Raw genomic sequence first — 17,077 nt, forward strand, 5'->3', positions numbered from 1 at the left:
GGTGCTCCTCGTGCGCGATTCATGGCTGATTTGGTAGCCTTCTCTCTGACGTCATGACGTCAGAGTGAACGCTTCTGACACAGCCACAGATCGCGCGCGCGCGCTCTTTTTGCTAGACAATGCACTTGCTCACAAGGCTGGCAAAATGATGGATGTTTTTGACAAAGTTGGCGTTTCAATGCGTAGACCATCCACCCTACCTCACCAGATCTTAATCCATTTGACTATTTTCTGTTTCCTAACCTTAAAGAGTTTGAAAGGGCGACAATTTGAGCGACTGAGGCGATTGCAGCAGTGGAGCAGTATTTCAGCGACCAGAGTATTTTTTGGAAGAGTTACAGAAACTTCAGACATGATGTACTAAGTGTGTTTAACTTAAGTGTGAATATGTGGAATAACTTGTAAGTTTCATAGCTTCACGTCATTCCCTCCTAGGTTGGGTTGAGAACTTTTCAGCACACCCTTGTAAAAACTAAGTTTCTTTTAAGGTAAAACAATAATGCTCCTGAAAAATTTCAAGATGTGACTTGTTCCTCTTGTTTTGAAGTTAGTGAAAGTCTGCAACACTAAAGTAAAGTATCTGTTCTTAATGTGAAAGACTTCTATACTATTTGAATAAAAAACCAAAAAACGGTCTAAGAGACATTTGGAGCATTGAGATTGGACATCAAATTAATGCATCTCAATGGCCACTAATTTGGTCTTGGAGAATGGGATGTACAGTGTCAGCGTCTATGAGACAAACATGGTTCTTTTTATTACATAGAGCTTTTTGGACCCCTACTCGTTTACAAAAACTAGATAGTTCTAAATCTAATAGATGCTGGCACTGTAATCTAGAACCAGGGACATTAGATCATTTATTATATCATTGTCCTTATATTAAAATATTTTGGAATTCAATTTGGCCACAAATTAATAAATTAATGGAAAATCATATTGCAATATCATATGATACAATTTTATTTGGAACAATGATGAGAAAAAAAAGTCAAATTTCACCAGAAAATAATAAACTTTTATTAATTATGACAGGGGTTGCCATTCAACATATAACTAACAATTGGAAAAATTACAACAACCTAAATTATACATTTTGGTGGAATACAATATGCCATGTTTTTAAAATGGAAAGAACAATATCAATACAAAAGGGGACATATAATAAATTTATAAAAATATGGGGGCCATTGACAAAATACTATAATGATTAAATAATAGAATACTTTTTCTTCTTTTCTTCTTTTAGAGATCTTCTTATGACACACATATAGGGAGGGTAAGAAAAACAATTTAGATATAATATATTATAATATATGATACAAAATGTAACAAATGATTAAGGGATAATAGAAGGGTGGGGGGAGGGAAAATGAATAAAATTTATCTAGAATATATTACAATAGACATAAATATGATATTGAATAATTATCATTTGTATTCAAACATGTTATATACTTTTACAAAATTTGAAAATATTATATTAAAGTGGTGAAGGGGTGGGGGGAGGGTGAAGGGGAAAATCAAATTCAGACAAATATTGCGATAGATATAAAAGTGATAACATGCATGTATCAAATATATTTTATTATTATGTACACTTTTTATGAAATTTGAAAATAAAAATATAATGGAAAAAAAAAAAGAAAACTGCAATCTATTTTTTCATATATGGAGCTTTCACGTGTAGTGCTCCATTTTTACCTACCCCTACAAGTGTCAATTAACTAATGAGGTCACCATTTAACTTGGTTTAATTTTGGGAAATGGAAAAACTAGAAAGAATTAAGGAGAATGTTTCCCTTAATCCAGTAGTTCTTAAAAGCCTGTCTGGGTACTCTAGTATGTAACCAAGAGCTGCAAGGTATGTCACCAAAAACCTAACTAACAGCAAGCCCATGTTTTCATTAAAAACCACTTTCACACATTACCATGTGTGCACAGCAGGAAACCAGGTACTTAAAATTCCCATAACTGCTCCCCAATTCTGCTTTCTCCCATCTCCAATTATTATGGTTACTGCTAATTCAAGCTAAAAAAAAAAAAATTGCAGGTCTGCTTTTCCCCGCCTCCTCATCAGCAATCAGCACCACTGCATCCTGAATTTAACTGTTGAGTCACCAGCCTTGGTTGGAATGCTGCATCCTGCTCTCTCCCCTATCATCATCATCATCACTGTTGCCAGCCTGGCCCAGAAAAAAAGTGAGGTTCTGCTCCATCGTCTGGGGACAAGATTAAGGCCACTGGTTGAGGTAAAGGATGAGATGGCGGACCCAAGGAACTTCCCCCCCCCCCCGCTTCCCCCAGACTGTCTATCCTTCTGCCAACTCATGATTACTGGATGGAGAATGTAAGTTAGAAAAAGCAAATACTATTTTTACTGCAAAACCAGTATAAACAAGAAATTTATTTTGAACAGGAAATACTGACAAAGGGCCTACCTTCCCATAATTAATCTCCCATTTCCAGTTTTCAAGTCGACAATAAAAGGGATCCAATAGCAGTTAAGCAGAGAAATAGAGGAAAAAAACACCCCAAAAACTGTAACATGTAACCTTATAATTTCCCTAATGCCCTTCAATCCACTCCTTAGGCGGCACCAATAACCCTCAGCAGATAGGAAGATGTCATATGTCAAGTCCCAAAAAGCATACTTACAGGGGAATTTTGTCATCTGCCAATATGGTAGTTTAACTGAAGTATACCAAGTCTTAACAAAGCTATCTGCACTGTTTTGAGTTTCACATGATAAAACACTAAGGGCCAGATTTCTCTAAGCTCAAACACCACAGTAAAAAGATACTGTGGTGGGAACAATTTTTGTTTTACCGACAATTCTCAGTACAATAGCATGCAAATTATATGCATGCTATGTGTGCCAAAAAAACAAACAAACAAAAAAAAAAACACCTACCGCTAAAGGGGTGGGGGGGAGGAGCTATGCTCAGAAGAAAAAAAATCACTAGCACAGCTTTTCCTCCTGCACACACACAAAAAACAGCCCTGCTCTCCCTGTCTGAACCAGCAAGCAGAGAGAGCAGGAACTGCTTATTTTTTACTTGGTGCAACTTTTGGGTGATCAACACACATGAACTGTGCCTATTTAAAAAAAAACCTGACAGCAAGCTCCCTCCCACCACCACATGGTGGTCTAGTATGCCACCCCCTTCCCTGTACTTTTTTTTCTTTTAAGGCCAGCTGGTGGTGCTCACTCTCTCCCTGCCTCTTCAAAGTGGCAGGCCTTCCCCTACCTGGTGTGGAGGTGCCTAAGCACCGATTGGCCCAGGCACTTAAGACCCCTCCCTGGTGCATCCCACATCTTCCTTTGTGGCACATGCTTGTCACACCCTCTTACCTCAGTCCTCAGATCTGAGGGATGATGAAGATCTCCAAATGCTTCTTAACTCTGAGCAACACAGTGACAACCACAAACAAATAATCTTTGCTCATCAGGGCCACCTGTTCAAGAGCCATGCCGTAAGCCCAAAGTATTCAAGATTCTCGTTAGGAACTGGTCGCCAAGTGAGAAGATCCTCTTGGACCGGCAATCTGAGGACTTAATCCCTCTGAAGACAGACTAGGTCCACATACCATGGTCTGCGAGGCCAGACACCACTAGACTACCAAATCTGGGAGACCTGCAAATGACTCAACCGAGAATGAACATATACAATAATTCGTTCTTCAGCCATGGTCGAACTAACATGTCCAATCCCTTGCTTCTGAGCTCTAATTTGCAGCTGTAAAAGCTAAGCATCTTGGTGTGCATATTTTCTACTCCTGCTATGTGCACGGCTGAGAGCACATGCAAATAAGTTTCCACCCACTGGAAGAGGATCTGAGCTTCTAGGCGCAATGGTGTGCTCCTGGTGCCTCCTTGCCCATTGACATATGCTTTTGCCATCACATTGTTTGAGAAAATTGACTACCTTGCCATCCAGAAACTTCTACAGTACTAGACAAATAGCTCCGCATACCAGATTTATGGATCATTTCTGCTGCGCCCTAAAAGAGAAGTCCATAGGCCATTATCGAGATAGTTTTGGGAAATCCACTGCTTATTTCTAGGATAAGCAGCATAAAATCTGTTTCACTACTTGGGTACTAGGTACTTGGATCTGGGTTGGTCACTGTTGGAAACAGGATACTGGACTTAATGGACCATCGGTCTGTCCCGGTAGAGCAATTCTTATGTTCTTAGAGACCACTGTTCCTGGACTGGGTGTTTGTTGCAATGACACCCCCCTCCTAACTAACGGCTGGCATTGGTTATTAGCATCACTCAGGAGGAGATGCGAAGAGGCATGCTCCTGAAAAGGGCAGCTCTCTGCAGCCATCATCGCAGGTAGTCAGGGGAATGGCTGTTTTAGCGAGTCTGTGTGAAGAGAGGTAACATTTCGGGTGTAGAGGGGTAGATCTGAGAGTCTTCAGCATCTAGGCGACAATGGAAGCCATGGGAGATCAGGGCACTGAGCGAAGTGTAGAGAGAAAAGGAGGTCCTAAGACAGAATCCTGGGGAACATCAACTGCTAGTGGGATAGCAGCAGAGGAGAACCCACTGAGATACATTAACGTGTGATGAGAGAGATGTAGGAGGCAAACCAGGAGAAGACAGATTCATGGAATCCAAATGAGGACAGTGTATTGAGGAATAAGCAGTGATTAAGTGTCAATGGCAACAGACATGTCAAGAAAGATGAGGATCAAGTAAAGGCCCTTAGATCTGGCCAGAATCAGGTCACTGCAGACTTTGGTGAGGACAGTCTCTGTGGACTGTAGGGGGTGGAAGCCTGATTGTAGAGGATCAAGAATCTGATGAGATGAAAGTCCAGGCAGCAACAGAGGACAGCACGCTCAAGTAGCATGAATAAAAAACAGAAGGGAGACAGGGCAATAGTTGGATGGGCAGGTGGGGTCTAGTGAGGGTTTTTTGAGAAGGCATCGGGGACAGTTGCTGTGGAAATGGATAAGTTGAGAATATGGCAGATGGGAGGGATAACATGTGAGATAGGGTCAAGTAGAAGGATGGGAATAGGGTCTGAGAGGCATGTAGAAGGCTTGGCTAAGGACAGAAGTTGTGCTGTTTCTTCCTCAAGTTAGCAATAGGAGAAGGAGGGTCGAGAGGGTGGGAACAGGCAAGGGAAGGATGTATGGGTACTTCCTGAGTTTTTTGGGCAATGGAAGAAAGGATGGTGCGAGTCTGAATGCCAGGAGAGTGAAGATTTAGATGGTGGATAGGGGAGAAGGATGTGTCTTTTTGGTGGATTCAAGGGTGATCTTGTGAACTTGTCATGGAAATATTCAGCCATCATCTGGAGACAGATGAAAGGGGGTGTTTTAAGAAGTTCAGCATGGCAAAGAGACGGCATGGGTTGGAAGAAAGGAGTTGGTTAGTTGTATATAGTGGTCTTGCTTTAAAAGCGTAAATGCTGGCACTGTAATCTGGGACGTTGGATCATTTATTGTATCATTGTCCCTACATTAAAAGTTTTTGGAATGCAATTTGGCCACAAATTAATAAATTGATGGAAAATCATGTAGCAATATCATACGATACAGTGTTATTTGGAATGATGATGAGAAAAAAAAGTCAAATTTCACCAGAAAATAACAAGCTTTTACTAGACATGACAGGGGTTGCCATTCAGCATATAACCAATAACTGGAAGAATCATACTAACCTTAATTATACATTTTGGTGGAATACAATTTGTCATATATTCAAAATGGAAAGAGTAATAGCAATACAAAGAGGGACATATCCTAAATTTATAAAAATATGGGAGCCATTGACAAAGTATTGTACTGAATGAATAGTAGGATTTATCTTCTTCTTTTCTTCTTTTTCTTGTCTTCTTTATGGCACACATGGAGGGGGGTAGTGAAAATAATTTTACATAACATGTTATAATATGGTATACAATATGTATAAGGTGATTGGAAAGTACTTGAAGGGTGGGGGGTGGGAGAGGGGATAAAAAAATTTGTTCAGAATATTATGTAATAGATATAAAAGTGATATTGTGTATTCATTAGTCGTAACTCAATATTTTGTACACTTCATGTAAAATATGAAAATGAATAAAGAATTATAAAAAAAAAAAAGCGTAAGAGCAGAATTAGAGGTCAGCATAAATTCAAAGTGAAAGAAGTCAGCAGGTGAGAGATTGGCGCCAAAGGCGCTTGGCACAGTGGGTACAAGAACATAAGTAGCAGATACTGGGAGTGAGCCAAGGTTGAGGTTTGGTATGCCTGACAGCGAAGAAACAGTGGGAGCAAGTGTGTCCAGAGTTGAGAGAATGGAAATAATGCTTGAAAGCGCGGAGACCTTAAACAGCTGATACATGAGGGGGGTGTCTTCCCCCGATCCAGGGTCACTACTACCTCTTGACCACTGTCCTCCTGCAAAGAAGCAGACTCTGCCAGAGAAACATCATCCTGGGATAAAAGTAACATGGAATCCGACTTTCCATCCTCTAGTAAATAACAAGACTGGTCAGGGCACATGCTGAGGGGAGAACCCCTATGCCACTGGTGCGCTGCTAACAGACACTGAGGAACCTCAGCAGTTCAAATAGGCACTCCACATAAGGCTCACAAAATCCAGGGTGAAGCCTTGTACTGAGGGTCCTGGAAAGGGTCTCTTCCCTTGGAAGGACACCTCCTGCAGATCCCCAGCCCTGGAGGACTTGGAAGCTGCTGAGCCCAAGGCTCCTGCCCCTCCCCTGCACACTATGTCATATGTGGACCAGCAATCCAGAACAAACCTGGTATGATCTGCATAAAAAGACCTGAGGGTTAATTTAAGCAAAATTGAGGAGATTTGAGGCAGATGGAGGCTACAGAAAAAAAAAAAAAAAAAAAAGTTTAAAATCCAAGATGGCTGTCACCAGAAAAATCATGCTAAAGACAGCCCATGTAAACCTTCCTGAAAGGGAAGGAGGAGGGGAAAACCTCCCAACAGAGAAAAGGGGTTGCAGAGATAGGGGACCTAGGCTCTGGGGTCAGAAACCTTTAAATTCAACTCCCCCCACCCCCTGATTTTCCCTATAAGTAGCAGCCTTACACACTTTGCCATATGGTGTCTGCCTGCTTCAGAATAGGATTTCAACTGGAATCCTTGGAGAAGAAATCTGCCTAAGATGCAAAGGCTGAACTTTTACATCAGGCTAGCAGTCAGATTTGAGCCTCAACCCCTGGAAAATCATGCTATGAAAGAACCCAACAGCCTGCACTGAAGCTCCTGACTAAATCAGAGATATGAGCAGCTAAAAAAATATAGGTAAACGCATGCTAGCTAGCTAGGTGTCCCATAGGGCTGATCCTGCTAGCAGCAGACTTCCGCTGTGCGAGTCTGCATCTTCTCCCAGACAGAGATCCTATTAAGTGGAAACCTCTGGGCACTGAGCTTCCAAAGAACACTTAGAAAAAGATAGCCAAAAACAATAAAGCCATAGAGCAGAGCAGAAACACTTCTGAGCAACTTGTTTTCAGAAAGCAAAACTGGGGGGGGGGGGAGGGGGGAAGGGGAAGCTCCCTGGGAAGGAGGTGAAGTTGGAAACATGATTGACAGTTTCTGCAAGCAACCTGCAAGTTGGGATACAGAACCCTAGTGTTCAGGACATTTAACTACAACTGTAATTAAACAGATTTACCATATTTTTCGCTCCATTAGACGCACCCGATCATAAGCTTTAGAGGAAAACAAGAAAAAAAAATAAATTCTAAACCAAATTCTCCCTGCCAGGCTTTGCACCCAACCCCACACTCCTTGCCAAGCTCTTTACCCTGTTCCCCCCTCCCTGCCAGGCTCTGTACCCTGTCCCCCCTCTGGTGGTCTAGTGATAGGCCAGGACAGAGCACAGGGCAGGCAGGCCTAGTGTCTGGCAGGCAGGTAGAGACAGGGGACATGGCAGGCAGGTAGAGACAGGGGACAAGACAGGCAGGTAGGAACAGGGGACAGGGAGGGTGGACAGGCAGGCCTCTTCCCCCCCCAGGCAGGCAAGCCCCGACCTTTCCCTCTTCACCCCCCAGGTAGGCAGCAGGCAGGCCCCGGCTTCTCCCTCCCCATACCCCCGCAAGGAAAGCCCCGGCCCTCTTCCTCCTCCCCCCTACCTTTTTTTTTGCTTCTGGGTCTTCCCTTGCTGAGAGCAACGCACAAGGCTGGCTGGCTGCTTGTTCCCCACCACTTCCCCTGAGAACGGCTGCCTCCTCTTCTGTTCTCTTGCGGCATAGCGGCGCACCAGGTTGTCTGTCTGGTCCCAGCATAGTGGCACAGGACCAGGCAGGCAGCCTGGTGTGCCGCTATGCCGCAAGAGAACAGAAGAGAAGGCAGCCGCATCAGCCGTCAGTTCTCCGGGGAAGTGGCAGGGAACAGGCAGCCAGCCTTTTGCACTGCTCTCAGCAAGGAAGGGCACTACGTCCAGCAAAGGAGGGCAGCAGCATTTAAATAAGGTAACGGGGAAGGAGGTGCTTTAGGTATTCACTCCATAAGACGCACCCTTAATTCTAACCACTTTTTTGGGGGAAAAAGTGCATCTAATAGAGCAAAAAATACAGTAATCTGTGCTCTGTGTGCAAGGAATTATCCTAATATGTGATCTATAGCATTCTGACTTAATCAGGCCTATTGGAAAAGCTGAACATGTTCAATAGCTGTTCTGCCTTACCAGTCTCATTTCTGTCCTGAAAGTCTGTGTTGTGTTGTGAAATTTTGGTGATTGGGTTATTCTCCAAATGGGTTAGTTTGCACATACCATGACTGGAATGAAACTCACGCCTAAGCCAGGGCATAATGCAAATGATCTCAGTCCCTCAAACATACTGAGAATGGTTACTATATAGTCTCGAAGTAGCTTATTGGAAACTTATTGTGTTACTTCAAAGTATCTAGCTGGAAGAATTCTATATTGCTATTACTAAGGCGATAATAGAATATTTTTTGTGACAAGGGTGAAGAGAAGAACAACCTGTAACAAAAATATTCTTAAGTCTGCTCTGCATCAACTCCAATATTTATATTCAAAGTAAGGTTAATGTAAATTTGTCTTATCGAGTATAGAAAATACCCCTGGCAAAAATTTGAAAAATTCTATGTATTTCAAAATTCTGCAAAGTTTTTCTAGTGTTTTGCATAGAATTCTATCCAGAGGCCTGAAATTCCTTCCTGCCATTTTCTCTCTCAGGTTTCAGCCTCCTCAGTTCCCTCTCACTCCAATTGCAAGTCTGTCTCCCTCTAAATCCTACTCTTCTCTCACTTGCACCCTGAATCCCCTCCTAAGTCCCCATAGTCTGGTGTCTCTCCCCCCCCTCTCTCCACTGACAAGAATCTCTTCCTCCCTTCCCATCTCCTTTCTGGTCTTTGTCACCATCTTCCTCTCTGCCATCCCACCATCCTCACTTGGAAGAAACTCAGAAACAACACAAAGAAATGGCAGACTGTAGAGCAAGCCTGGTCTTTATTCAAGGACACGGTAAGCGAGGTGAAAAATCGGTATATCCCCAGATTCAGAATATATCCCCAGATTAAGAAAAGAGTGCAAAAAGACCCGGCGTGGATAACTAAAGAAGTGAAGAAAGCCATAGGGGATAAGAAGAATTCATTCAAGAAATGGAAAAAGGGCAAAACCGAGGAGAACTGGAATGAACACAGGAAGTATCAAAAAGAATGACACCTCGTGGTTAGAAAAGCAAAAAGAGAATATGAAGAGAAGCTAGCCAGGGAAGCACGAAATTTCAAACTGTTCTTCAGATATGTTAAAGGGAAGCAGCCGGCTAGGGAGGAGGTGGGACCGCTGGATGACGGAGATAGGAAGGGAGTGGTGAAGGAGGAGAAAGAAGTGGCGGAAAGACTAAACATGTTCTTTTCGTCAGTGTTTACAAAAGAAGACACATCCAACATACCGGAACCTGAACAAATCTTCAAAGGAGACCAAGCAGAGAAATTAACATCCATGAAAGTAAGCCTTGAGGATGTACACAGGCAGATTTAACATCTGACAATCACCGGGCACAGACGGAATCCACCCTAGAGTATTGAAATAACTAAAGGAGGAAATAGCGGAACTACTACAGCAGGTTTATAATCTATCCCTGAAAACAGGCGTGATCCCGGAGGATTGGAAGATAGCCAATGTTATATCCATCTTTAAAAAGGGATCGAGAGGTGACCCGGGGAACTACAGACCGGTAAGTCTGACCTTGGTTCCGGGGAAAATGGCGGAAGCGCTGATAAGATAGCATTGAGGAGCATCTAGAGGCATAAACTTATGAAAACAAGCCAACATGGCTTCTGCAAGGGAAGATCGTGCCCGACGAACTTATTGCACTTCTTCGAAGGAATTAACAAACAGATGGAAAAGGGGGACCCCATAGACATTGTACACTTAGGCTTCCAAAAAGCCTTTGACAAGGTACCCCATGATTGCCTACTTCGGAAACTAAAGAACCATGGGGTGGAAAGAGACCTACACAAATGGATCAGGAATTGGTTGGCCGGCAGAAAGCAGAGGGTAGGAGTGAAGGGCCACTACTCGGACTGGAGGAAGGTCACGAGTGGTGTTCCGCAGGGGTCAGTGCTTGGACCGCTGCTATTCAATGTATTTATAAATGATCTAGAAACGGGGATGAAGAGCGAAGTAATAAAATTCGCAGATGACACCAAGCTATTCAATGGGGCTAGGACTAAAGAGGACTGTGAAGATTTACAAAGGGACCTAAACAAACTAGGGGAGTGGGCGACGAGATGGCAGATGAAGTTCAATGTAGAGAAATGCAAAGTCTTACACATAGGAAACAGAAACCCAAGGTACAGCTACACCATGGGAGAGCTGTTATTGAGTGAGAGTTCCCAAGAAAGGGACTTGGGGGTAATAGTGGACATGACAATGAAACCATCAGCACAATGCGCAGCGGCTGCTAAGAAAGCAAATAGAATGCTAGGAATAATCAAGAAGGGTATTACAAGCAGAACGAAAGAAGTTATCCTGCCATTGTATCGAGCAATGGTGCGCCCGCATCTGGAGTACTGCGTCCAATATTGGTCGCCGTACCTAAAGGATATGGCGATATTCGAGAGGGTTCAGAAGAGAGCGACGCATTGATAAAAGGTATGGAAAACTTTTCATACGCTGAAAGGTTAGAGAGACTGGGGGTTTTTTTTGCTGGAGAAGCGAAGACTTAGAGGGGATATGATAGAGACTTATAAGATCATAAAGGGCTTAGAGAAAGTGGACAGATTCTTCAAACTTTCGACAACTACAAGAACGAGAGGGCATTCCGAAAAATTAAAAAGGAGACAGATTCAGAACCAATTCTAGGAAGTTCTTCTTCACCCAATGGGTGGTGGATACCTGGAACGTGCTTCCAGAGGAAGCGATAGGACAGGGTACGGTATTGGAGTTCAAGAAGGGATTGGACAATTTTCTGAAGGAAAAGGGGATAGAAGGGTATAGATAGAGGGCTAGTATGCAGGTCCTTTACCTGATGGGCCGCCGCGTGAGCGGACTGCTGGGCATGATGGACCTCAGGTCTGACCCAGCAGAGGCACGGCTTATATGCTTATGTTCTTATGCAGGTCCAGCATAAATGTCCCCTCACCCCATCCACCACCTCTCGCTTGACCCCGAATCCCTTCCCTACTCCTCATGGTCTGGCATCTCTCCCTCTCTTTATGGTCAAGCATTTCTTCATTCTCATCCCCTTTCCCATGTCCCCTCCTCTCCTCCATCCCCCTGCTTGAAGTCCAGCAGCTAAAATTTAATGCTAAGAAATGCAAGGTTATGCATTTGGGCTGAAAAACCTGAGGAAATGGTAGTTTAGGGCAGTGGTCTCAAACTCGCGGCCCGGGGTCCACATGTGGCTGCCAGGTACTATTTTGAGGCCCTCGGTATGTTTATCATAATCACAAAAGTAAAATAACAGTTTTGATCATATGTCTCTAGCTATAAATGACAATATTATTATTAAGACTTAGCCAAAAGGAAAGATTTATAAACTAAAGAGTTTTATCTTATGCAAAATTGTCATTACTTTAATAAGACATTAACTATTTTTTCTGAGGCCCTCCAAGTACCTACAAATCCAAAATGTGGCCCCTCAAAGGGTGTGAATTTGAGACCACTGGTTTAGGGAGTAAAGAACTTATGTGCATTATAGAAGAGCGGGACTTGGGTGTGATTGTATTTGATGATCTTAAGGTGGCCAAACAGGTTGAAAAGGTGACGGCAAAAGCTAGAAGGATGCTAGGGTGCAATAGGGAGAGGTATGGCCAGTAGGAAAAAGGAAGTATTGATGCCCCTGTATAAGACTCTTGAGACCTTTTTTAGAGTATTGTGTACAATTCTGGAGGCCGCATCTTCAAAAAGATGGGAGTCGGTCCAGAGGAAGGCTACTAAAATGGTGCATGGTCTTGTCATAAGGCATATGGAGATAAACTTAAAAATCTCAATCTGTATACTTTGGAGGAAAGGCAGGAGAGGAGAGATATGAAAGAGATGTTTAAATACCTACATGATGTAAATGCACATGTCTTTCATTTGAAAGGAAGCTCTGGAACGAGAGGGCATAGGATGAAGCTATGAGGCGAAAGGCTCAGGAATAATCTAAGGAAATACCTTTTTACAGAAAGGGTGGTAGATGCATGGAACAGTCTCCTTGTAGAGGTGGTGGAGAAGGTATCTAATTTCAGAAAAGCCTGGGATAGTCAGTTGGGATCTCAGAGAGAGGAAGAGATAATGGTTACTGTGCAAGGGCAGACTGGCTAAGCCATTTGTCCTTTATCTGCCGTGTTTCTGTTTCCTCCTCCCTCCCAGGCTTGCAGTCCAGCATCTATGCCCCCTCCTCTCCCCCCAGACTTGCAGTTCAACATCCCCTCCTCTCCCTCCCCCCAGGCTTGCAGTCCAGCATCCATACCCCCTCTCCCTCTCCCCCCAGGCTTGTGGTCCAGCATCCATACCCCCCCTCGCGCCCCCTGACTATGCTTGCAGTCCAGCCCCCAAGCCGCCTCCTCTGCCCCCCCTTGCAATCCAGTGAGTGCCTGGCTGGCCCGGGACTTTGATGTCAGAATTAACATCCTGGGGTGGGTTGGGGCGGGGAGTGTCTCGTGGGCCAGCTGCTGTACACGCCCATGGCCAGTCCCTGCTATGGAGTGTGTCCGCTCCAGGCGTGGAGGGTTGTGCAGCGGGCGTGCCAACAGAGGCAGAGAGTCATCCTGACGGCAGTGAATTTAGCAAGGGGGGCCCAACAGGGATTCCCTGGTGGCGGCCAGGCTGCGTACCCCTAATAGGCAGCCCGCGTACCCCAGGCGCAGGTTGAGAAACACTGCTCTAATCTCCTCCCACAGATTCCAGTTATCACCTCTATGCTGATGACTTGCAAATCTACCTCTTTACAGTTGAAATTTCTAAGGAAATCTCTACACTTTAAATTTCTAAGGAAATCCAGGCTCAAATCTCAGCCTGCTTGTCTGACAGTGTTACCTGGATATCTCGCAGCCATCTAAAATTAAACATGGCCAAGAATGATCTCCACATTTTCCCTCCTAAATCTGCCTCTCCCCTTCCTCCGTTTTCTATTTCAGTGGATAATACTCATCCTCCCTGTCTCAGCCTGCAACATTAGGATCATCTTACATATGTGAAGAGAAGGAAAGTCAAACAGACACCAAAATCAACCATTTTCTTTCTCTACACAATCACTAAAATCCTGCCTTTCCTCTCTAAGTACACTGCCAAGACCAGATCCTCATCACTTCTCACCTGGACTACTGCAATTTGCTTCTCACAAGTCTTCCGCAAAGCCATCTCTTTCCCCTTCAATCTGTTGAGAATTCTGCTGCACTCCTCATATTCCACCAGTGTCATTATGTTCACGATACCCCTCTCCTGAAGTTGCTTCACTGGCTCCCTGTCCATTTCTGCATACAGTTTGAGTGAAATGGTGTGGTGGCCATGTTAGTCCACTTTCCAAGCTAATATAAAGAAAAAACAAAAGAAATAAGGTTATACAGAGAACTCCTTTTATTGACCTACAAGTGTATTCACTCTGCAGCTCCTCAGTATCTCCTCTTATCTCTGCCCTGGGAACTCTGTTTAGTGAGTAAGCCTCATCGGTACCCTTCTCTTCTACTGCCAACTCTGTCCCTTCTACCTTGCTGCTCCCTACGCCTGAACAACTTGCCCAACTTGGTACGTTGGGCTCCTTCTCTCATGGTATTCAAATCCAAGCTGAAAGCCCACTTTTTTGAAGCAGCGTTTTAAGTCCTAACCCAATCAACTTGTGAAGCACACATCTTAAGTCATTTCCTCTATAGACCCCTACGCTCTCTGCCGCATTTCCTTTGTAGTTCACTACCAGAGCAGTGTGTATAGATTCATCCTTTGTGTCATAATTAGCTTACAAGCTCTTTCAAGCAGGGAGTGTCTCTTGCAAGTTTAATGTACTGCACTGCATGCATCTGAAAGCGCTATAGGAATAGTAATACTGGAGTAATCAAAGATTAAGTGTGAAAAGTAAAATTTAGTAATTTGATTTCAATAAAAAGTTTGTTAAAAAAAGTGCTGTAAAATATTTGGCCTTTTTCTTGTAGTGTTCAGCCACTTACTACAGTGCTCATTGTGGCACACCAAAAACTGTGCTGGTATGTGACAACAGAAAAAACAAACAAAAACCCCCACAAGAACTGTTGTATACGCTTGAATATAAAACGATCCAAATATAAGTCAAGGTACCCTTTTTGCCCCCCCCCAAAAAAGGAGGAAAAAAGATTGACTAATATAAGCTGTGTGTGTTAATATTCATGTTCCCTGCCAGGTTCTCCATCCTCCCTCCAGATGTCCTGCAGGCCTCCATCGAGTCTGCCATATGACCTTGTGGTAGGCCAAGACAGGAGGAATAGCTCCTGTCTCAGCAGACTGAATTTTTTTAATCTCCCTCCTGCCTCCCCCCACATACTTTTTTGAATACCTGGTGATCCAGTGGTGTACTGAACAGGAATGAGCTTCCTGCACTCCTGCCCCATGCTGAGCACCTCCCTGAATGGCTGCCTCCAGTTCTGAGTCCCGTGAACTGGCGACAGCCATTCAGCAAGTAGCTCAGCGTTGGGCAGGAGTGCAAAAAAGCTCACTCCTGCCTAGTACACCGCTGGACTGAAAGACGTCGCTGCAGCCTTTCAGAGGGACTCAGCATGGGGCAGGAGTGCAGAAAGCTTGCTCCTGCCCAATACACCGCTGGACCACCAGGAATTCAAAAAGATATGCGGGGGGGGGGGGGGGAGGACGGGGACATAAAAAAAATTGTCAGTCTGCTGGGACAGGAAGCATCCCTCCTGTCCTGGCCCACCAGGTCAAATGGCAGGCCAGTAGAAGCCTGCAAAAAGTCCAAGAGGGGGGCAGGTGGGCACTGACCCAAACATAAGACAAGACTCCCATTTTGGGGAGTTTTCTGGGACAAAAATTATTGTCTTATATTTGAGTATATACAGTTCCTTACGTAAACTGAGCCCTGCTCTAGATCTGTGTGCCTTTCAATTGATAATCTCAGAATAAATTTTTTTTCCTACACACAAGTATGACTTATGTAAAATGGGGAAAAATACATGTGGGAATTTTAGTCCTATCCAAGCCATATTCCCTTGAAACCTCTACAATGGTGTGGACCTCCAAGCTGTAAACAGCAGCTTTCTGAAGCAAGTATTCACACATATATATTATAGAAATAGATGAGTGTGTCAGCACATATCTATATACGGTATTTTTCGCTCTATAAGACCCTTTCTTCCCCCAAAAAGTGGGTGGAAATAAGCGTGCATCTTATGGAGTGAATACTCCCGTATCTTTTTTAAAATCCTGCCATCCAGCGCTGTATGGCAGGAGCTTTCAGCGATCCTGCCCTTCCCTCCGCTGACTACCAAGCTGAACTCAGCTGAACTCTGAGCATCAGAGCTGAGCACGAGGCAGGCGCAAGCTTATCGCGTCTCATCCTGGTTCCGTTCTGCTCCGTGAATAGTTGAGTCAGTTCCTTTTTCCCAGGTGGTGCAGATCGGCCTGCCGCAGAACCCTTGTCGCCTGGTTTCTGTTTCTCCCCATGCGGCGTCTAGAGCTTCAACTCCCTTAACAGTCATTATCTACAAATGAGAACTCAAGCTGAGAGTGTTACAAAGTTGTGCAATAGAGTAGTCATTTGGGCAGTTGTTACAATGTAGCAATGACGTTTTGAAGCAGTGCTTCACTGCTAATGGTTAATGAATTGTTTGTCTTTGATGAACAATGGTCTTTGAGTGGATCAGTATGCTTATATTATATTCCCCTTTTATGGTTAGTCATGAAATTTTATGCCACTGGTAGGACGCATATTTTGAGTAGAACATTTATTCACTCTGCATATCCTCTTGAGGATCAGGGTTTTCTCCTGAATTTTCCAATTGCTGGTGAACATTAATTATGAGATTAACATTTAATTAGTGGAATGTATGAATAATATACAAAATATAATATAGTTTTTGGTGCTACTTTTATGAGTAAGTATTAATTTAATGTAATATGGTTTGATTTTAGCAATCATTCCTCCTGAAGAAGCCTTAGCAGTGAAACTCAGGACTGGGTTGAGGAGACACAGTAGTGATCACGTACACACAAGCACGAATAAGGTGGTGGATTCCTGCGAAGTCATTTGGAAGCATCGTTTTAAGCTAATACCAACTAAAGAAGTGCCATATATATGTCCAGCATTTCAAAAGAAATTTTAAGTAGAAATATGGATGGCATAGTGGCTCATATTAGTCATTATCAAAATTGAACAAAATGAGGGACTCATCAGCACAATGATGGTCCCTCTATAACAGTGGTCTCAAACTCACGGCCCAGGGGCCACTTGCAGCCTGCCAGGTACTATTTTGAGGCCCTCAGTATGTTTATCATAAGTCACAAGAGTAAAATAAGTTTCTTGATCATATGTCTCTTTAGCTATAAGAACATAAGTAATGCCTCTGCTGGGTCAGACCTGAGGTCCATCATGCCCAGCAGTCCATCATGCCCAGCAGTCCGCTCATACGGCAGCCCCTCAGGTCCAGGACCTGTAT

At 43.8% G+C, this 17,077-nt stretch overlaps 1 long non-coding RNA gene across 2 annotated transcripts in view; it reads right to left on the reverse strand.

Moving 5' to 3' along the window:
* LOC117364106 overlaps positions 1-17,077 on the reverse strand; it is a 34,940-nt gene that overhangs the window by 13,877 nt on the left and 3,986 nt on the right. For both annotated transcript variants that reach the window (XR_004540179.1, XR_004540178.1), the window contains exon 2: positions 13,758-13,969. This is a non-coding gene — a long non-coding RNA (uncharacterized LOC117364106). The remainder of the gene's footprint in view (positions 1-13,757; positions 13,970-17,077) is intronic.

This window comes from Geotrypetes seraphini, chromosome 7, assembly GCF_902459505.1.
Source record: "Geotrypetes seraphini chromosome 7, aGeoSer1.1, whole genome shotgun sequence".
In the NCBI taxonomy this organism is placed as follows: Eukaryota; Metazoa; Chordata; class Amphibia; order Gymnophiona; family Dermophiidae; genus Geotrypetes; species Geotrypetes seraphini.